This window comes from Camelus bactrianus, chromosome 14 (assembly GCF_048773025.1).
Source record: "Camelus bactrianus isolate YW-2024 breed Bactrian camel chromosome 14, ASM4877302v1, whole genome shotgun sequence".
NCBI classification, from domain to species: Eukaryota; Metazoa; Chordata; class Mammalia; order Artiodactyla; family Camelidae; genus Camelus; species Camelus bactrianus.
Genome location: NC_133552.1, coordinates 32,818,464 through 32,832,217, shown reverse-complemented (window position 1 = coordinate 32,832,217; position 13,754 = coordinate 32,818,464).

The window sequence follows — 13,754 nt, the reverse complement described above, 5'->3', positions numbered from 1 at the left end:
GGCCGCCCCTCGTTCCCAGGTCACGCTTCTCAGGGTCATATTGCCCCGGGGTTGCGGTAGGGTGCGGGGGCGGCGGGGTGTTGGCGGGGGTATGGAGCCTGCCGCTTGGGAGCTGGTGGTTTAGCTCCCATCTCCCCAGCAGCTTGGCTTGGGGGCAGCCTCTTTTGCCCCAGGTCGCAAAGCACAGTTTCCCTGACAGCTTAGCCACCTGAGGTGGGCAGGATGTGCTGAGGGGGCGGAGGCAGCTGCCAAGGCAGCGACGAAGGGGCTGTCCCTGGCCAGCTGGTCAATTTGTTCCCATCACAACCTTTGCTGCCCCAGTTTCGCAGAATGCCCTTCTCCACTTTTTTCATTCTCCTGGGAGGTGGGCGCAGTGCCTGCAGCCCAAGGTCTGGGCTCTCCCTTGGGGAGGGGCAGAACTCTCTTGTTCTCCTTTGTCTTTATTCTTCAGCAAAGGGGTTACTTCACCCAATTCTTAATTCTGAGGAAGTGTAGCCTGTGTTATGGAAGAGCTGCTGGACAGTGAGGTTTCTGGGTGGGTTTTCACATCAGCTGATGCCCCAGGCAGGCAGGAAAGCTATTACTCAGAGCTTCTTAGTCTGGAGTTGGGGGATGGCCCCGCCATCCTCACCATGCTTTTTAAAAATGTGTTATTCCTCTCTTTTTCCTAGGTGACATTTTAGGTTATTGGGTCACAGATTGCTGGCACACTCATCCCTGTTCTCAAATATCTTTTAAACTTGGGTGAAGTGATAAGTAGGGGAAGATGATTTACTGAAAGGTAAGAATACTTAAATTTGCATTAAAGCTACATTCTGTCAATCTTTCTCAAATGATTTTTCTCTGATTCTAAATCCACGACCTAGTGAATGTTGTACTCCTGTGTAAATCATTGATCTTCACATCACATTTGTTGAGTGGTCAGCGAGATTTGTTAATTAGATTATTCCTTAAAGGGAAAGCTCAGGCTTTTGAGAATTCCTTGTCGGATGTCACCCAGGCAGTCACAGTAGAAGACAGAGCTGATATAAAAATCCCTCAGCTGCCTGAACTGCAAAGCTTCTGGAATTACTGATCCCTGAAATGCAGGTGACTCTTGTTGATAATCTGGGGGATGGTTTATATGATCAGTTTCTTCCAGTCCTGTAAATGGGTTCCGTGGCCCCAGCCCTGAGAGAACTAGTCATAAGGGCCATATCGTGAGGGGTGGGATGGGAAGGCAAGGTCTAAGAGCTGAAATCACTGCGATTCCACACTCGCTAAACACAGACTCCAGAGCCTAATTGTTGTCAGGTTGTGTTCTGGATTTGAGAGTGTGTTCAGACATGATTCTTGCCCTTCAGGAGTCACTGCCTGGGTGGAAGTAACCTTTACATAGATCTGGGGAGGATGGCAATTAAGTAGATGGGCTGTTATGGTTCTCAGTGTGCCCAGGCTCGCTCTTCCAGGCACTCGTGGGACTAACGAGTCATCTTATTCACTCATTCACTAATTTATTACCCTTGAATTGATCATTGGTCCCACAGTAAGTGAAAGAAGGTATCAGGAAGCTGAGTTTTGTCCCCTCTCCTATCACTGATTGTATCTGTCAGTCGGGCGCCCTGCGTATGCATTGTGAAATGGTGGTATTTCTTGCCCAATGGGGCTGTACTGTGAGTTCTGAGAATCAGGGGAGTCACGTGGGTAGGACAGCACCCTGACACACATGCCCCCCCACCCCATGAGACAGCATTGTCGATGCTTAGGTGACCCGATGTAGACCGCGGTGCTAAATCTGAGCATGTTTAGTGATCTTGGTGGCTATGAAAATACAGACTACCCGTCCCTAACTCTGGAGACTCTGAGGGTGTGCACACCAGAATTCTGCATTTTAAGAAGCACTTTAACTAATTCTGATGAAGATGATCTGAGTGTCCCACTGAGAAACACTGGTGTGCGAGACACCAATATTGAGGATTCTCAGGGAGCGATGTCTTTTCAGGATTGTCCAAGGGCCCTCACTTGAGACTTTTGCCTTGGGTTTAATTGTATGTGTTCAGAAGTGATGTCTCTCACTTCCAGTGCTTGTCAGCATGCTCTGTGCAGGGGTTTGCTCTCAGTAGATGGCAAAAACTATGATTCTTCAGGTCACCGAGCTAGAGTGTGAGCGATATTTTATTTTGGTTTTCTTTATAGCAATGCAGATTCTCCCGAGAACAGATTCAGACTGAACAGATTTGTGTCAGACTTTGGAAGACCGCTGGTGCCCAAGGTGTTCACTGGCAGGTCAATGACGAATCTAGGTCCCTCTTTCACTGCTACATCAATGAAGTGGACCAATTGGACAAGGCCAAAGCTGGTATCCCAACCATAGCCCTTTACAGTGATATTCAGCTCCAGGAAGCCATCAGATGCAGCAGGTGGCCAGAGGAGGAGCCGAACAGGCTCATGAAATGTGACATCCCCAACTTCATCAACATGGACCAGAACTCTTCCTTTGGGGAAGATGATCTCCTGATTTTTGAACCACCAATTGTTCTAGAAAATAAGCCAGTTGCCCAGACCTCACACAAAGACTTGAATTGAGAAACGTGCTTTGTCAGGTGTCTTTCTGAAGATATGAATTCTGTCTTTGTATGGCAGGATGTCCCCTTTCACAAAATTGTATGTGTTTGTGTCTGAGAGAGAGAAATGGAGACAGACAGAAAGACGAAGAAGCAGAAGAGAGCCCCCTCAGAAGAGAGCTAGTTAAGGTGAGTTTCGTGCCATTAAAAAATATTTGGGGTTTTGGGGGGAACAAAGTATTTACACTGTCTCATTCTCCTCGTTGGAAACCTTGGCCCCATACTCAGTGTCAGCATCCTTGAACAGGGGTTGGCACGGTGCATTTTATCTGGTGCTGCCACTTCCAAGCTCTGCCTTTAGAACGTTGCTTTGCCTCTCAGGACTGTCACCCTTTTAACTGTATGGTGAGGAGTCTGGAGTAGATGATCCATCCCAGCTCTGCTGTTTTGCAAATTTCTGATTTCGTATTCGGATGAGGCTGGGATACACCCAGAGCAGTATAAACCAGGCCCTACCTCTTGTCTCTTGCTGGGGCATCCCTCAGGTCTGTGCCTTCTACTCAACCCTTTACTGAGCCCAGCTTTTGTCAGGAGCCCAAGTGCCTACTGGGATGGCAGGAGACTTGTCTCTCGTGGTCACGGCGGCCGACATTTCTATTGGTTGTGCTGCAACAGCTCTTCTGAGATCCTCCAGCCACCCTTGCTCAAACCTGAGGACAGCCCTACCGTTCCTTTCCTAGGAGGAGGATCATTCCATGGTGCATTTTATGACAATCCTGTCCCCAGGAATGCATGGAAGGTTATCAGCTGAGTAAGGGGAGGTGCCTCTGTGTCTCTGTGTCCCTGTATCTCTGTCTGCTCACAGTGCCCTGCCACCGGCTACTGAACAAGAAAAGTGCTATTCACCATGCTGTGTGTTTTGCAGATGTGTATGTGATGGTCTTGTGGCTCGTGTGTGGGCTTTGAGCTGGGATGGTGAAAGGCTTATAAATACCTCATCAACATGTATTCGAGGTGGCCTGGTGCCACACAGATTTGATTCATGAAGGCATCAAGCCTGCACACTTGTTTGGAAACAACTTGGTTTTGATCAGTCACACTGCATGCATGACTCGCTGCTAATCTCTGGGTGGTTTTTCATTTTAGATTTATTCACCCCGTGTCTTGCTTAAGCTGAAAAATACATTTATTTCACCAGAATATTCTCTGATTCTTTGTTTTCACACATCCAGTTTTTTAATTCCTTTAAAAATGATTCTGTTTATAATGCCTCCTTATTTCTATCATCTCTAAGTTCCCAGTGGCCTGAGCCATGCACCATATTTGATGCAGGAACTGTTCCACCAAAATAAATCCGTTCACCATAATGTCTTTTGAGGAAAATATTATTCTTTAAGGCACTAACAGTAAATCGTAGAACAAAGCATGGAACATTTCTTGTAGTTAATACATGTTCATGCAAAAAGAAATGATATTTTCATTAAACAATATTTATTTTAATAACTTTTACTAATGTGAATATTATTATTCATAATTTAAGTAACCAAATAAAACCACAGTTATTTATTATGAAGATTGAAAACTATTTACACTGTCTCTCAATTAGAAGTAGCTTTATTAGAAGACTGAAGGGTATTTAAAAGATGGAAAAATACCCATGATGACACCATCATTTTTATTAACTAAATGTCAAGAACTGTGCAGGGTTAAGATTTAACCCTCTGCAACCTTCCAAGTTAGCATGAGGCAGTTTGTGGATGCTGCCAGAAGACAGGAGACTCCCCCAGGATCAGAGACAAAGAACTTCCTGCCAGCACAGCAGGCAGTCTGGGGTTCATGTTCATGTTGGTTCCTGAGTTTCTTTCCTATTGCTGTTGTAACAAAGGACCACAGACTCAGTGGCTTAAAGCAGTACACATTCATCGTCTCACTGTTCTAGGGTGCAGAAATGCAAAGTCGAAGTCAGTGGACTAAAACCAACGTGTGGCCAAGGCTACGTTCCACACCGAGGCTCTAGGAAGGGATTCGTCTTCCTGCCTTTCCCAGCTTGCAGAGGTGATCACACTCCTTTTCCCAGGGCCCTGTGTCACTGTGACCTCTGCTGCCACTTTACATGTCTGTCTCTGACTATATAGATATAAAGGAAGAGTCTTCTACATCTGGTATGGACCCTTTTCCCTAAATGGACATTGTATCCCTATTTATGTGCAGATTAAAACCCCTTCCCTCCAGGGTGCCGTGGCATCAGCTCACAAGATTTCCAGTCTGGGCTTTAATTGTCCTCTTTGTATTGTCACCTGGGAACTTCTCTCTCCATAGTTAGCTCTGTATTACTTTTGTTGTATTTTACCCGGCATTACTGAAAGTTTTACTTAAAAGGGATCCTAATTAGCTCTGTTTACCTGTTTCCACAGCTGAAAGCTTCAGTTCTAAACTATCCGTCTGATTTTTCTTAAAAATACATTCCAGTATATTTCTCTGGTGAAAGTCTTTACCCTGTTATATATTCTCCCATAATTTCCTTATTTTCTTGAATATATTAAAAAGTATTTTATAGCCTTTATTGGTAACTCTGATGCCTACATCACCTGGAGGTTTGCATCCTTTGTCTAATGTTTCTTATTCTCATATTATCCATCATATAGTCTTGACATGTTGCATGTCCAAAAATTCTTTATTACATGGCAGACATTGCAGATGAAAAACCCATATGTTATCTTCCTTGAGAGGTTTTCTACCTTCTCGTTAGGCAGACAGGGTGAGGGACTGATCATGTCACTCCAATCAGGTGCTGAGGTGGATCAGGACTAAAGTGCCTTTTTTCTTAAAACAGCTTTGAGGTATACTTGGCAAAATAATGTTCACACGTTTAAAGTGTACAGCTTAATAAGTTTTGACATAAGTATATCCCCAAGAAACCATTACCACACTCAAGAAAGTGAACATACCCATCACCCACAAAGCTTCTCTCCTGCCTTTTGTTGTCCCTCCCTCCCTCCCCATCTCTTCCCCTGGAAACCATTGATCTGCTTTCCATCACAACATATTGGTTTGCATTTTCAAGATCCTTGTATGAATGGATTCATGAGTATCTGCTCTATGTTGTCTGACTTCTTTCATTCAGTGTAATTATTTTGAGAGTCATCTGTGTTGCTGTATTAATAGCTTATTTGTCTTATAGCAGAGTATTGTTTAGTGCTGAGATTTTACTGAATAGTTTATTGTGAGCAGTGTTTGGATAGACCATCATATGTTTCTCCATTTACTTCTTGATGACTGCATGGGTTATTTACAACTTGAGCTATTATAAATAAAATTGCAGTGAATATTTGGTTACAAGTCTTTGTATGGACATATGCTTTTCTTTTCTAAAGCACCAGATGAGGAATATCTGGGTTATATGGTAGATAGTTGTTTACCATTTTTAAAGAAACTGTTAAAGACTTTTCCAAAATGGTTGTACTATTGTAAATTCCTCGTGGTGTGTATCAGTTCTGGTTGCTCTACTTCCTTGCCAGCACTTTGTAAGGTCGGCCTTTCTAATCATATTCATTCTAATATGTATGTGTACTAGTATCTCACTGTGGTTTTTAAAAGCATTTCTCTAATGACTAATGGCATCTTTAATCAGCATCTTTTCATATGCTTATTATCCATCTGGATATCTTTACTGAAGTGTGTTTTCTGGCCTCATTCATTCATTCAGGTGTATGCATTATTATTGAGTTTTGAGCCCTCTTTATTGTGGATCAGATACAAAGAGAGACCTTTATCAGATATATGATCTGCAAATAGCTTCTGTCTATGGCTTGTCTTTTCATTTGCTTAGCAGTGTTTAGAACAGCTTTGAAGAGTCTTCATTTTGATAAAGTTCACTCTATCAGTTTCTTTTTAAAATAGATTATACTTTTGGTGTCATAGCAAAGAAATATTTGCCAAACCCAAGGTCATAAAGCTTAAGCCTATGCTTTTTCTCCTAGCTGTTTTATAGTATTAGATTTCCTATTAAGATCTATGATCCAGTTTGAGTTAATTTTTGTATATTTTGTGAGGTGTGGATCAAACTTTATTTATATATATATATATATATATATATATATATATATATATATATATATATATATATATATATATATATATATATTTTTTTTTTTTTTGCATATCACTATCTAATTGTTCCAGCACTACTTGTTGAAAAGATCGTTTCTCCGCTGCATACTTTTTGAGAATCTATTGTCTATATAAGTGTTGGTTTAGTTCTGAACATTCTATTCTGTTCCATTATTCTATTTTCCTGTTTTACACCAACACTATACTTTCTGATTACTGTAGCTTTATAAAAAAAGTCTGAAAATCAGATAGTGCAAGTCTTCCAACTTTGTTTTTCTTGTTCAAAATTGTTTTGGATATTTGGGATCCTTTGAATTTTCATATGAATTTTAGAATCAGTTTTTAAATTCCTTACATCCTGTTTTGCCAAAATTCCACCCACGTCTTTGGCCATCTCCAAAGCCACATTTTCTGAAGAAGTCTCTCTAGATCCCAGGTGAAAGGAATTTCTCTTTCATCTGTGCTCCAATCACATTTGATAATATTTGATTACATTTATTCATATTTGGCTGTATGTACTTGTCTGATCTTTCCTGCCATATAGTAAATCTCTCAAGATTAGGAATCTTGACTTGGTTCCCTCTGTCTTCTGAGAAAACTAGTTCTATGCTTTGCAGGAGTGAGCCCTGCAGTAAGAGGTATCTGCAGCACACATCTAGCTCATTGCTTGCATATCGTCAAGGAATCCTGCAGATTTAGAATTGTTTATTGATTGTTGTCTCCAAGACGGCTCAGTCTTTTTTATTTCTATTGCTACTGCTGCAGTTTCAAAGAACAGTGGGCTAATTATTTTCCAAATATCAAAACATACTGTAATTGAGTTGTGACGCAAATTATGTGCTGCTGTGTCTTAACAACCTGCTTAGTGTTCACAGACTCCTTCACTCATGGAACTTTTGGGAGAATGTCATATCCTTAGACATAGCAATGCTGTCTTTGGCGACCTGAGCAGTAGTATCTGAACTCACTCCTGCTGTTTTTCCAGTGTCCCCTCTAGCCCTCCTCCAGCCCTCCATGGGGGGCCCTGCAGTTCTGCCCTCAAAAAGCCTGTTGCTTCTCAGGAAGACTTCGCTATGAAATATATTCATGTCCTTCTTCTGGGGACATTCAGTCCAGAGACCTGACAGCAGGGGAAAATGTTTAGACTGCTTTTGGTAGAACGTAAATTCTTCCATACTTGTTAAAAGCAAATCCAATAAGGAAACTGTGTTGACATCTAACAAATCAGCATAAATGTCTGATGAGGAAGATCAGCTTCCCCATCCCACTCAGGCGTCATGTTGATGTGACGCTCACCTTGGCTAACATTTTCTACTGTAAGCAACGTAAAGTTCAAGATGTTATGAATGGCTTTATGTTTTCCTTCCTTAGTCTTTCCACATTCACTGTGTCTGGTGAGATTATATGAATCCTGCTAATTTTCAGCCCAGCACTAAGCTTTTTAAAAGGATCACGTGTTTAAAAGGCTAGTGGACAATTTGTTAGAAGATCGAAATCCTTAGACTTTGGTCATAGAGTTGAATCTTGGTTACTGGTGAATGAAAATTCCCGTTAAAAGTTTAAATTCAGTGATATAAAGTTTTAAAAATAGTTAAATATTAGTCAGTTTCATTAAACACTATAGCAGTTATTTACTTTTAAGCCTGCTTCTGGGGCAATTTTGCAATTATTCCCTCCCTTTATTGATTCCCTCTTTATCAGAATCCTTGAAAGGCCCCTGTCATCATTGTCAGTATCATCATCATCATCACCATCATCATGGAACTGATTCCTCTGGGAGATTCTAGGAAAATAAAGAGCTGGACGGGTTATGTGCAGGTCAGTGTGTGCATATACAGTAAGAACAGGTGTCAGACATTAGATTCAAGATACCCATTCCATTTAAAGAATGTGGTCATGAAATCCTGATGTGGTGAATGAAGGAAGCGGTGGGAACAGGATAGTCAATGGAAAGGAGGAGGAAGTGAGTGAATCGGGGAGCATAGATCCTTGGTTAGGTGATCAGCACATTGGTGAGAATGAGGGGTGTGTGATGGCAGAATCATGTCCCTCCCCGTCCGCAGGGTAGCCACGTGTGGCATGTTACCGTACATGGCAAAAGGAATGACAGATACTTTAGGACAAAAATCTTAGAGGATTTCTGTCTTCTAAATTGTGTATTAGTTAGCCTTTTAAACCCATGATACATTATTAAAGATTAGTGCAGGGGGACAAATAAAAAGGATTCATATAATCTCACCAGACATACTGAATGTAGAAAGGCTAAGGAAGAAAAACAAAAAGTCATTCATAAGTGCCTTGAACCATAAATTGCTCATGAGAGGAAATGTTACACAAGGTGAGTGTCACAGCCACATACATAATGCCTGAGTGGGATGGGACAAGGGGATCCTGAGATGAGACAATAGGGTGAGTAGCCTGGATTGTCCAGGTGGGCCCAATGTAATCACAGGGGTCCTTAAAATGGAGGACATTTCCCAGCTGAGTTTAAAATCAGAGGGAGGTGTAGCCATGGAGCAATGTTCAGAAAGGCTGCTGACCATGAAAATGGAGGAAGTCGTGGGGCACAAGCTAAGGAAGGTGGGTGACCGCTGGAAACTGGAAAAAAAAAAAACAAGGAAACATTCTCTTCTAGACCCTCTAGAAGGAAGGAACCCTGCTGCTACCTTGAATTTAGCCCAATAAGAACTGTGTTGGATCTCTGACCTCCACAGCCATAAGCTGATAAATCTGTGCTGGTTTAAGCTCTTAAGCTTATGGAAATTTCTTACAGTGGTAATAGGAAAATAACATAGTGAGCCGTAGTGTAAGGGATTAAAGCTCTAGGATGGGGTGTGGAGAGGAATCTGACATTTACACCTAAAAAACAACCAGGTGAAGTGGGAAGGTGTTTTAAGGATGACCTACCTGGCAGGGCTGTTAAGCAGACTGGAGTGAGGGGAGCATTGGAGTTAGAGGAATCAATTAAATCTCTACCAGAAAAATAAGGAATAAAATGTAACAGGGCGTCAGTGATAGTGGATGTAGGAATGGAAATGGGCAGAGAGATATAAACATTACTTTGAAATTAGCTACAGGTTTGATGACTGCATGTTGGGGACAGTTAGCCGATGTGTGGACTGAATGTTTGCATCCCCTCAAAATCCATATGTCGAAACCCCATCTCCCAGGGTGATGGTATTGTGAGGCGGGGCCTTTGGGAGGTGATTAGTAGGATAAAATGAGGTCATGAGAGTAGAGCCCTCATGAATAGGATTAGTGTTCTTATACAGGGCCCCAGAGTGCTTGCTTCTCTCTGCTCTCTGGGATATGAAGATATTGGGAAGACAGCCATCTTCGAGCTGGCAATCCTCTCAAGGATACATTGACCTTGAAAGTCTCAGCCTCCAAACCGTAAGGAATATGCTGGTTGTTTAAACCACCCGACACACGGTAATTTGTTACAGCATCCCAGACTGACGAAGACAGTGGAGAATGCCTCTGAGTTTGGCACTGATTGCCTGGAGAATGCTGAAACCCAGGGAAGTGGGCAGCACAGACGTTTACTCATTTAATCCTGCCAACACAGTAGGAGATAGAGTCTACATACTCCTCGCTACTTAAATGGTAAGGAAAAAGAGGCACAAATAATAACAAAGACAACAACAACAACAATAATTTGTCCAAGATTCACACAGAACACCCTGGAGGCAGAGTGAGAATTTATACTCAGGCAGGCTGGCCCCAGAACCCCTGCTCATAACTAATAAGTCAGATCACCTTGCTTATGTGGATCAGCTTTTTTCAACTGTGATATGAGGGTACTGTGTCCAGTAACTTATAATTTCAAAATACCTCACTGTAAGGGAATCATTAGTCACAGGCATTACAAACCACAGAAAGCTACACATACAAAAATAACTCTTTAGGGCAAGATAACCAATAACGTTTTTAAACATTATACCTGCTGGGCCTTTGCAATATAATGTGTATTTATAATTCTGTCTGGCTACAGAATAACTTCATAATCCTGCGTGTTGCTGGTGGCTCCCATGTTGGACAGCACAGGCCTAGAGATTTTAAATGACTTGCCCAGCCTCGCCCAGGAAGCTCGTGGTGGGATCCGAGCTATAGTCTGGGACTTTTCCTTCCTATCCAACAAGTCCCTCATGGAAGTTTAGAAGCTTCTCCTTTGGTGCCCAGCTGTCTATCCATACTTATAACATCTTGTCAGGTGTCCCAGCCTGCTCCTGAACATCAGCCAGAAACCACTTCTGCTCTATTTTGGCCAGGTAATACCTTCTAGCAACTTCCATTGCCTTCTTGGCATCAGTTCTTACCTGGAAGGGTAGTGGCTAGAGATGGAAATGTGTCCACATGACAGGTTTTTCATAAACATAGCAGGAGTGGTCAAGAGAATAAAACGTCAGGAAGACGAGTAGAAGCAGGTCATTTAATATACCAAATGGGTACTTTCAATGTCTGTTTGTGTTTCCGAGTCCAGGCTTGTTCTGCTCGTGCATTACAGGCCAATAAATCAGGAGACCAGGTTTTGGGGCAAGAAATAGCGACTTTAATTTGGAAAGCCAGCTGAGAAATCATAGAATAATGTCCTGGGGAACCATCTCCCCAAGTCAGATTTCAGGCTCTTCTTATATTAAAAATGGGAAGAGGGAATGCTTGGTTGCTGCAAACTTGGTGTATGAATTCTTTGTTGTTAGAATCCTTTGTTCTTGCAGCTCTTCACCTGGGTCACATCCGTGTAAACCTCCAGCAAACAAATGTTATTTTCTATTCTGTAGCTTGTTATCTTTATATGAATGGAAAAGTGTTAATATCCTTCAAAGTCAGAGCCTTGAGAATAGGGTCTCCTGTATATTTCAGGCTCTAGGCAACATTGTTTTACAAAAGGTGCAGAACCAACAAGACTAAGCCTAGGAAACAGGGCACAGGGTTAAAGTCAAAGGAACAGATCTAATATGGAGTCAGATTTTTTCTTTCCTATTTCAGTAGTGCCATGGAGAAGGCAGTTTGGGCGGCTTTTTGTAGGGTCCTGGAGGATTTCTCTCTCAGACTCTGTGTGCCTCTGTTGAAAGCCCTTCATAGCTATCTGGCCTGCTGGAAAACCACTCTGCCTGTTTTGCCCTGAAGATGTGTTCTGTTTATAACTCATCTCTACTCCTTGGAAAACAACTCAATAAAAACTCAGTTGGTTTTCCACCAACCATGGACAGGGGTGAGGGATAGAACGCTATTATTTTATAAAAAAAAAAGAATAAAAGAAGTCTTAAAACAGCACTGGGCCCATGGGAGAGAGTCAATAAATGCTTCCTGGCTTAAATCAAAAGTGATGGCTCAGTGATTCCATGGCTGCTGTATTTGCTGAGGTAGTTACTCCTTTGCTCCATTACACATTTTTTTTAACTGAATAAGAAATACATGCATGTGGTTAAAAAAATTCAAACAGAGCACAAAAATACACAATTGAAAGATGTTTTCCCTCATCCTCTCTTCTTTCAGCCCTCCCTGGAGATGCCACTGTTTACAATCCTTTGTGTGCTTTTCCAGATATGCTATGCACATTCCAACCTATGTATGTAAATTCCTTTAAAGATTTACTTATTTTTAACTTAAAGGGATTTAAATCCTCAAGTGTCTTCTGCCCCGGTAATAGAAAAGAACAAATCTGACTCCATATTACATCTGTATTTTTGACTTTAACCCTGTGCTCTGTCTCCTAGGCTTCATCTTGCTTGTAAAACAATGTTGCCTAGAGCCTAAAATATACAGGAGAGCCTATTTTGAAGGCTCTGACCTTTAAGGATATTTAACAATTTTCCATTCATATAAAGATAACAAGTTACATAATAGAAAATAACGTTTGTTTTGTTGGAGGTTTACAGGGATCTGACCCAGGCAGATAGCTGCAAGAACAAAGGATTCTAACAACAAAGAATTCCTACACCAAGAAGTTTGCAACAACCAAGCAAGTAGGAAATAAGCCTGAATTCTGACTTGGGGAGGTGGTTTTCCAGGACATTAGTTTGCCATCTAGGTCTACAGAAACTTGCTATTCCATGCCCCAACACCTGGTCTCCCAACTTACTGGCCGGTCCTGCACTGAGGAGAATGAATTTGGACTCAGTAACACTCCTATCTTCCTAGCAAGCTGGGCACTGGAATTGAGGGCAGCTCTCCCACACCCAGGGTCATACTGTGTGCCCTTGATGGTTCCCTGAGGGTGGGGTGTGGCTTACCCAGGAGGGATGGGGACTATGCACCAACACTCAGGCAGTATGCTCCTTCTGGGGATCTGACCTTGTACCTCCCGCTCCCCGCCAGCACAACACCTGGGACAGTGGAGCTAAGGCAGAGATCATGCCTTCCTGTTTCCCAGCGTGTAATAAGGGGAATATGTACTCTTCCCAAGGTAGTTCTGAGCGACACCTGAGGGTGCTTGGTTCCCAGAGCAAAAGGAAACCCAGCTCCCCGTGGGGGCAACGGGTGTGATCCCCGTAGGGGTCCTGCAGAGGCCTTGGGTGGAGGGCTGGACCAGGGAGGTAAAATATGAGCTGCGGGCCTTGAAGGGTTAGAGAAGGGTACAGAGGCAGGACTGCTGCATCCTTCAGGGTGCCCCCAGAGTTAAAACTTTTTCTCTCCATCTCTGCTACTCTCCTCCCTCCTCCAGATCCCTGCCTTCTCTCTGCTCCTCCTGTCCATCTCTCTCCCTCCACTTTTCCCCTCCTCCCCTCCTTCTCCCATCTCCCTCCCTCGCTTCCCCACCTTCTCTCGCAGAACCCAGAGCAGATAGCTGGCCCTCCTGCGCAAGCGCAGTCAGTGCCAGCTGGAAAGAGGGTTGGAAGCTCAAGCTCCGAGCCGGGGATCGGCCCCAAAGGCTTCTCAGCTCTTTCGCCCGGTAGGACTTTGGCTCCTGCCCCGGCACCCCGGCCACAGCTGTCCAGGGCCAGGTGTGCACGTGCCGCCTCTCGCCCCAGCCGGGGTCCCCTCAGTCCGCTGCTGGCGTCCCCTTCCCCTCTACCGCCCGCGAGTCCTCTCCTCCCGAGCTTCCTCTCCTCGGCCGCCGGCCCGTCCCCGCCCCTGGGCTGGCTGTGTCCCGGGCGG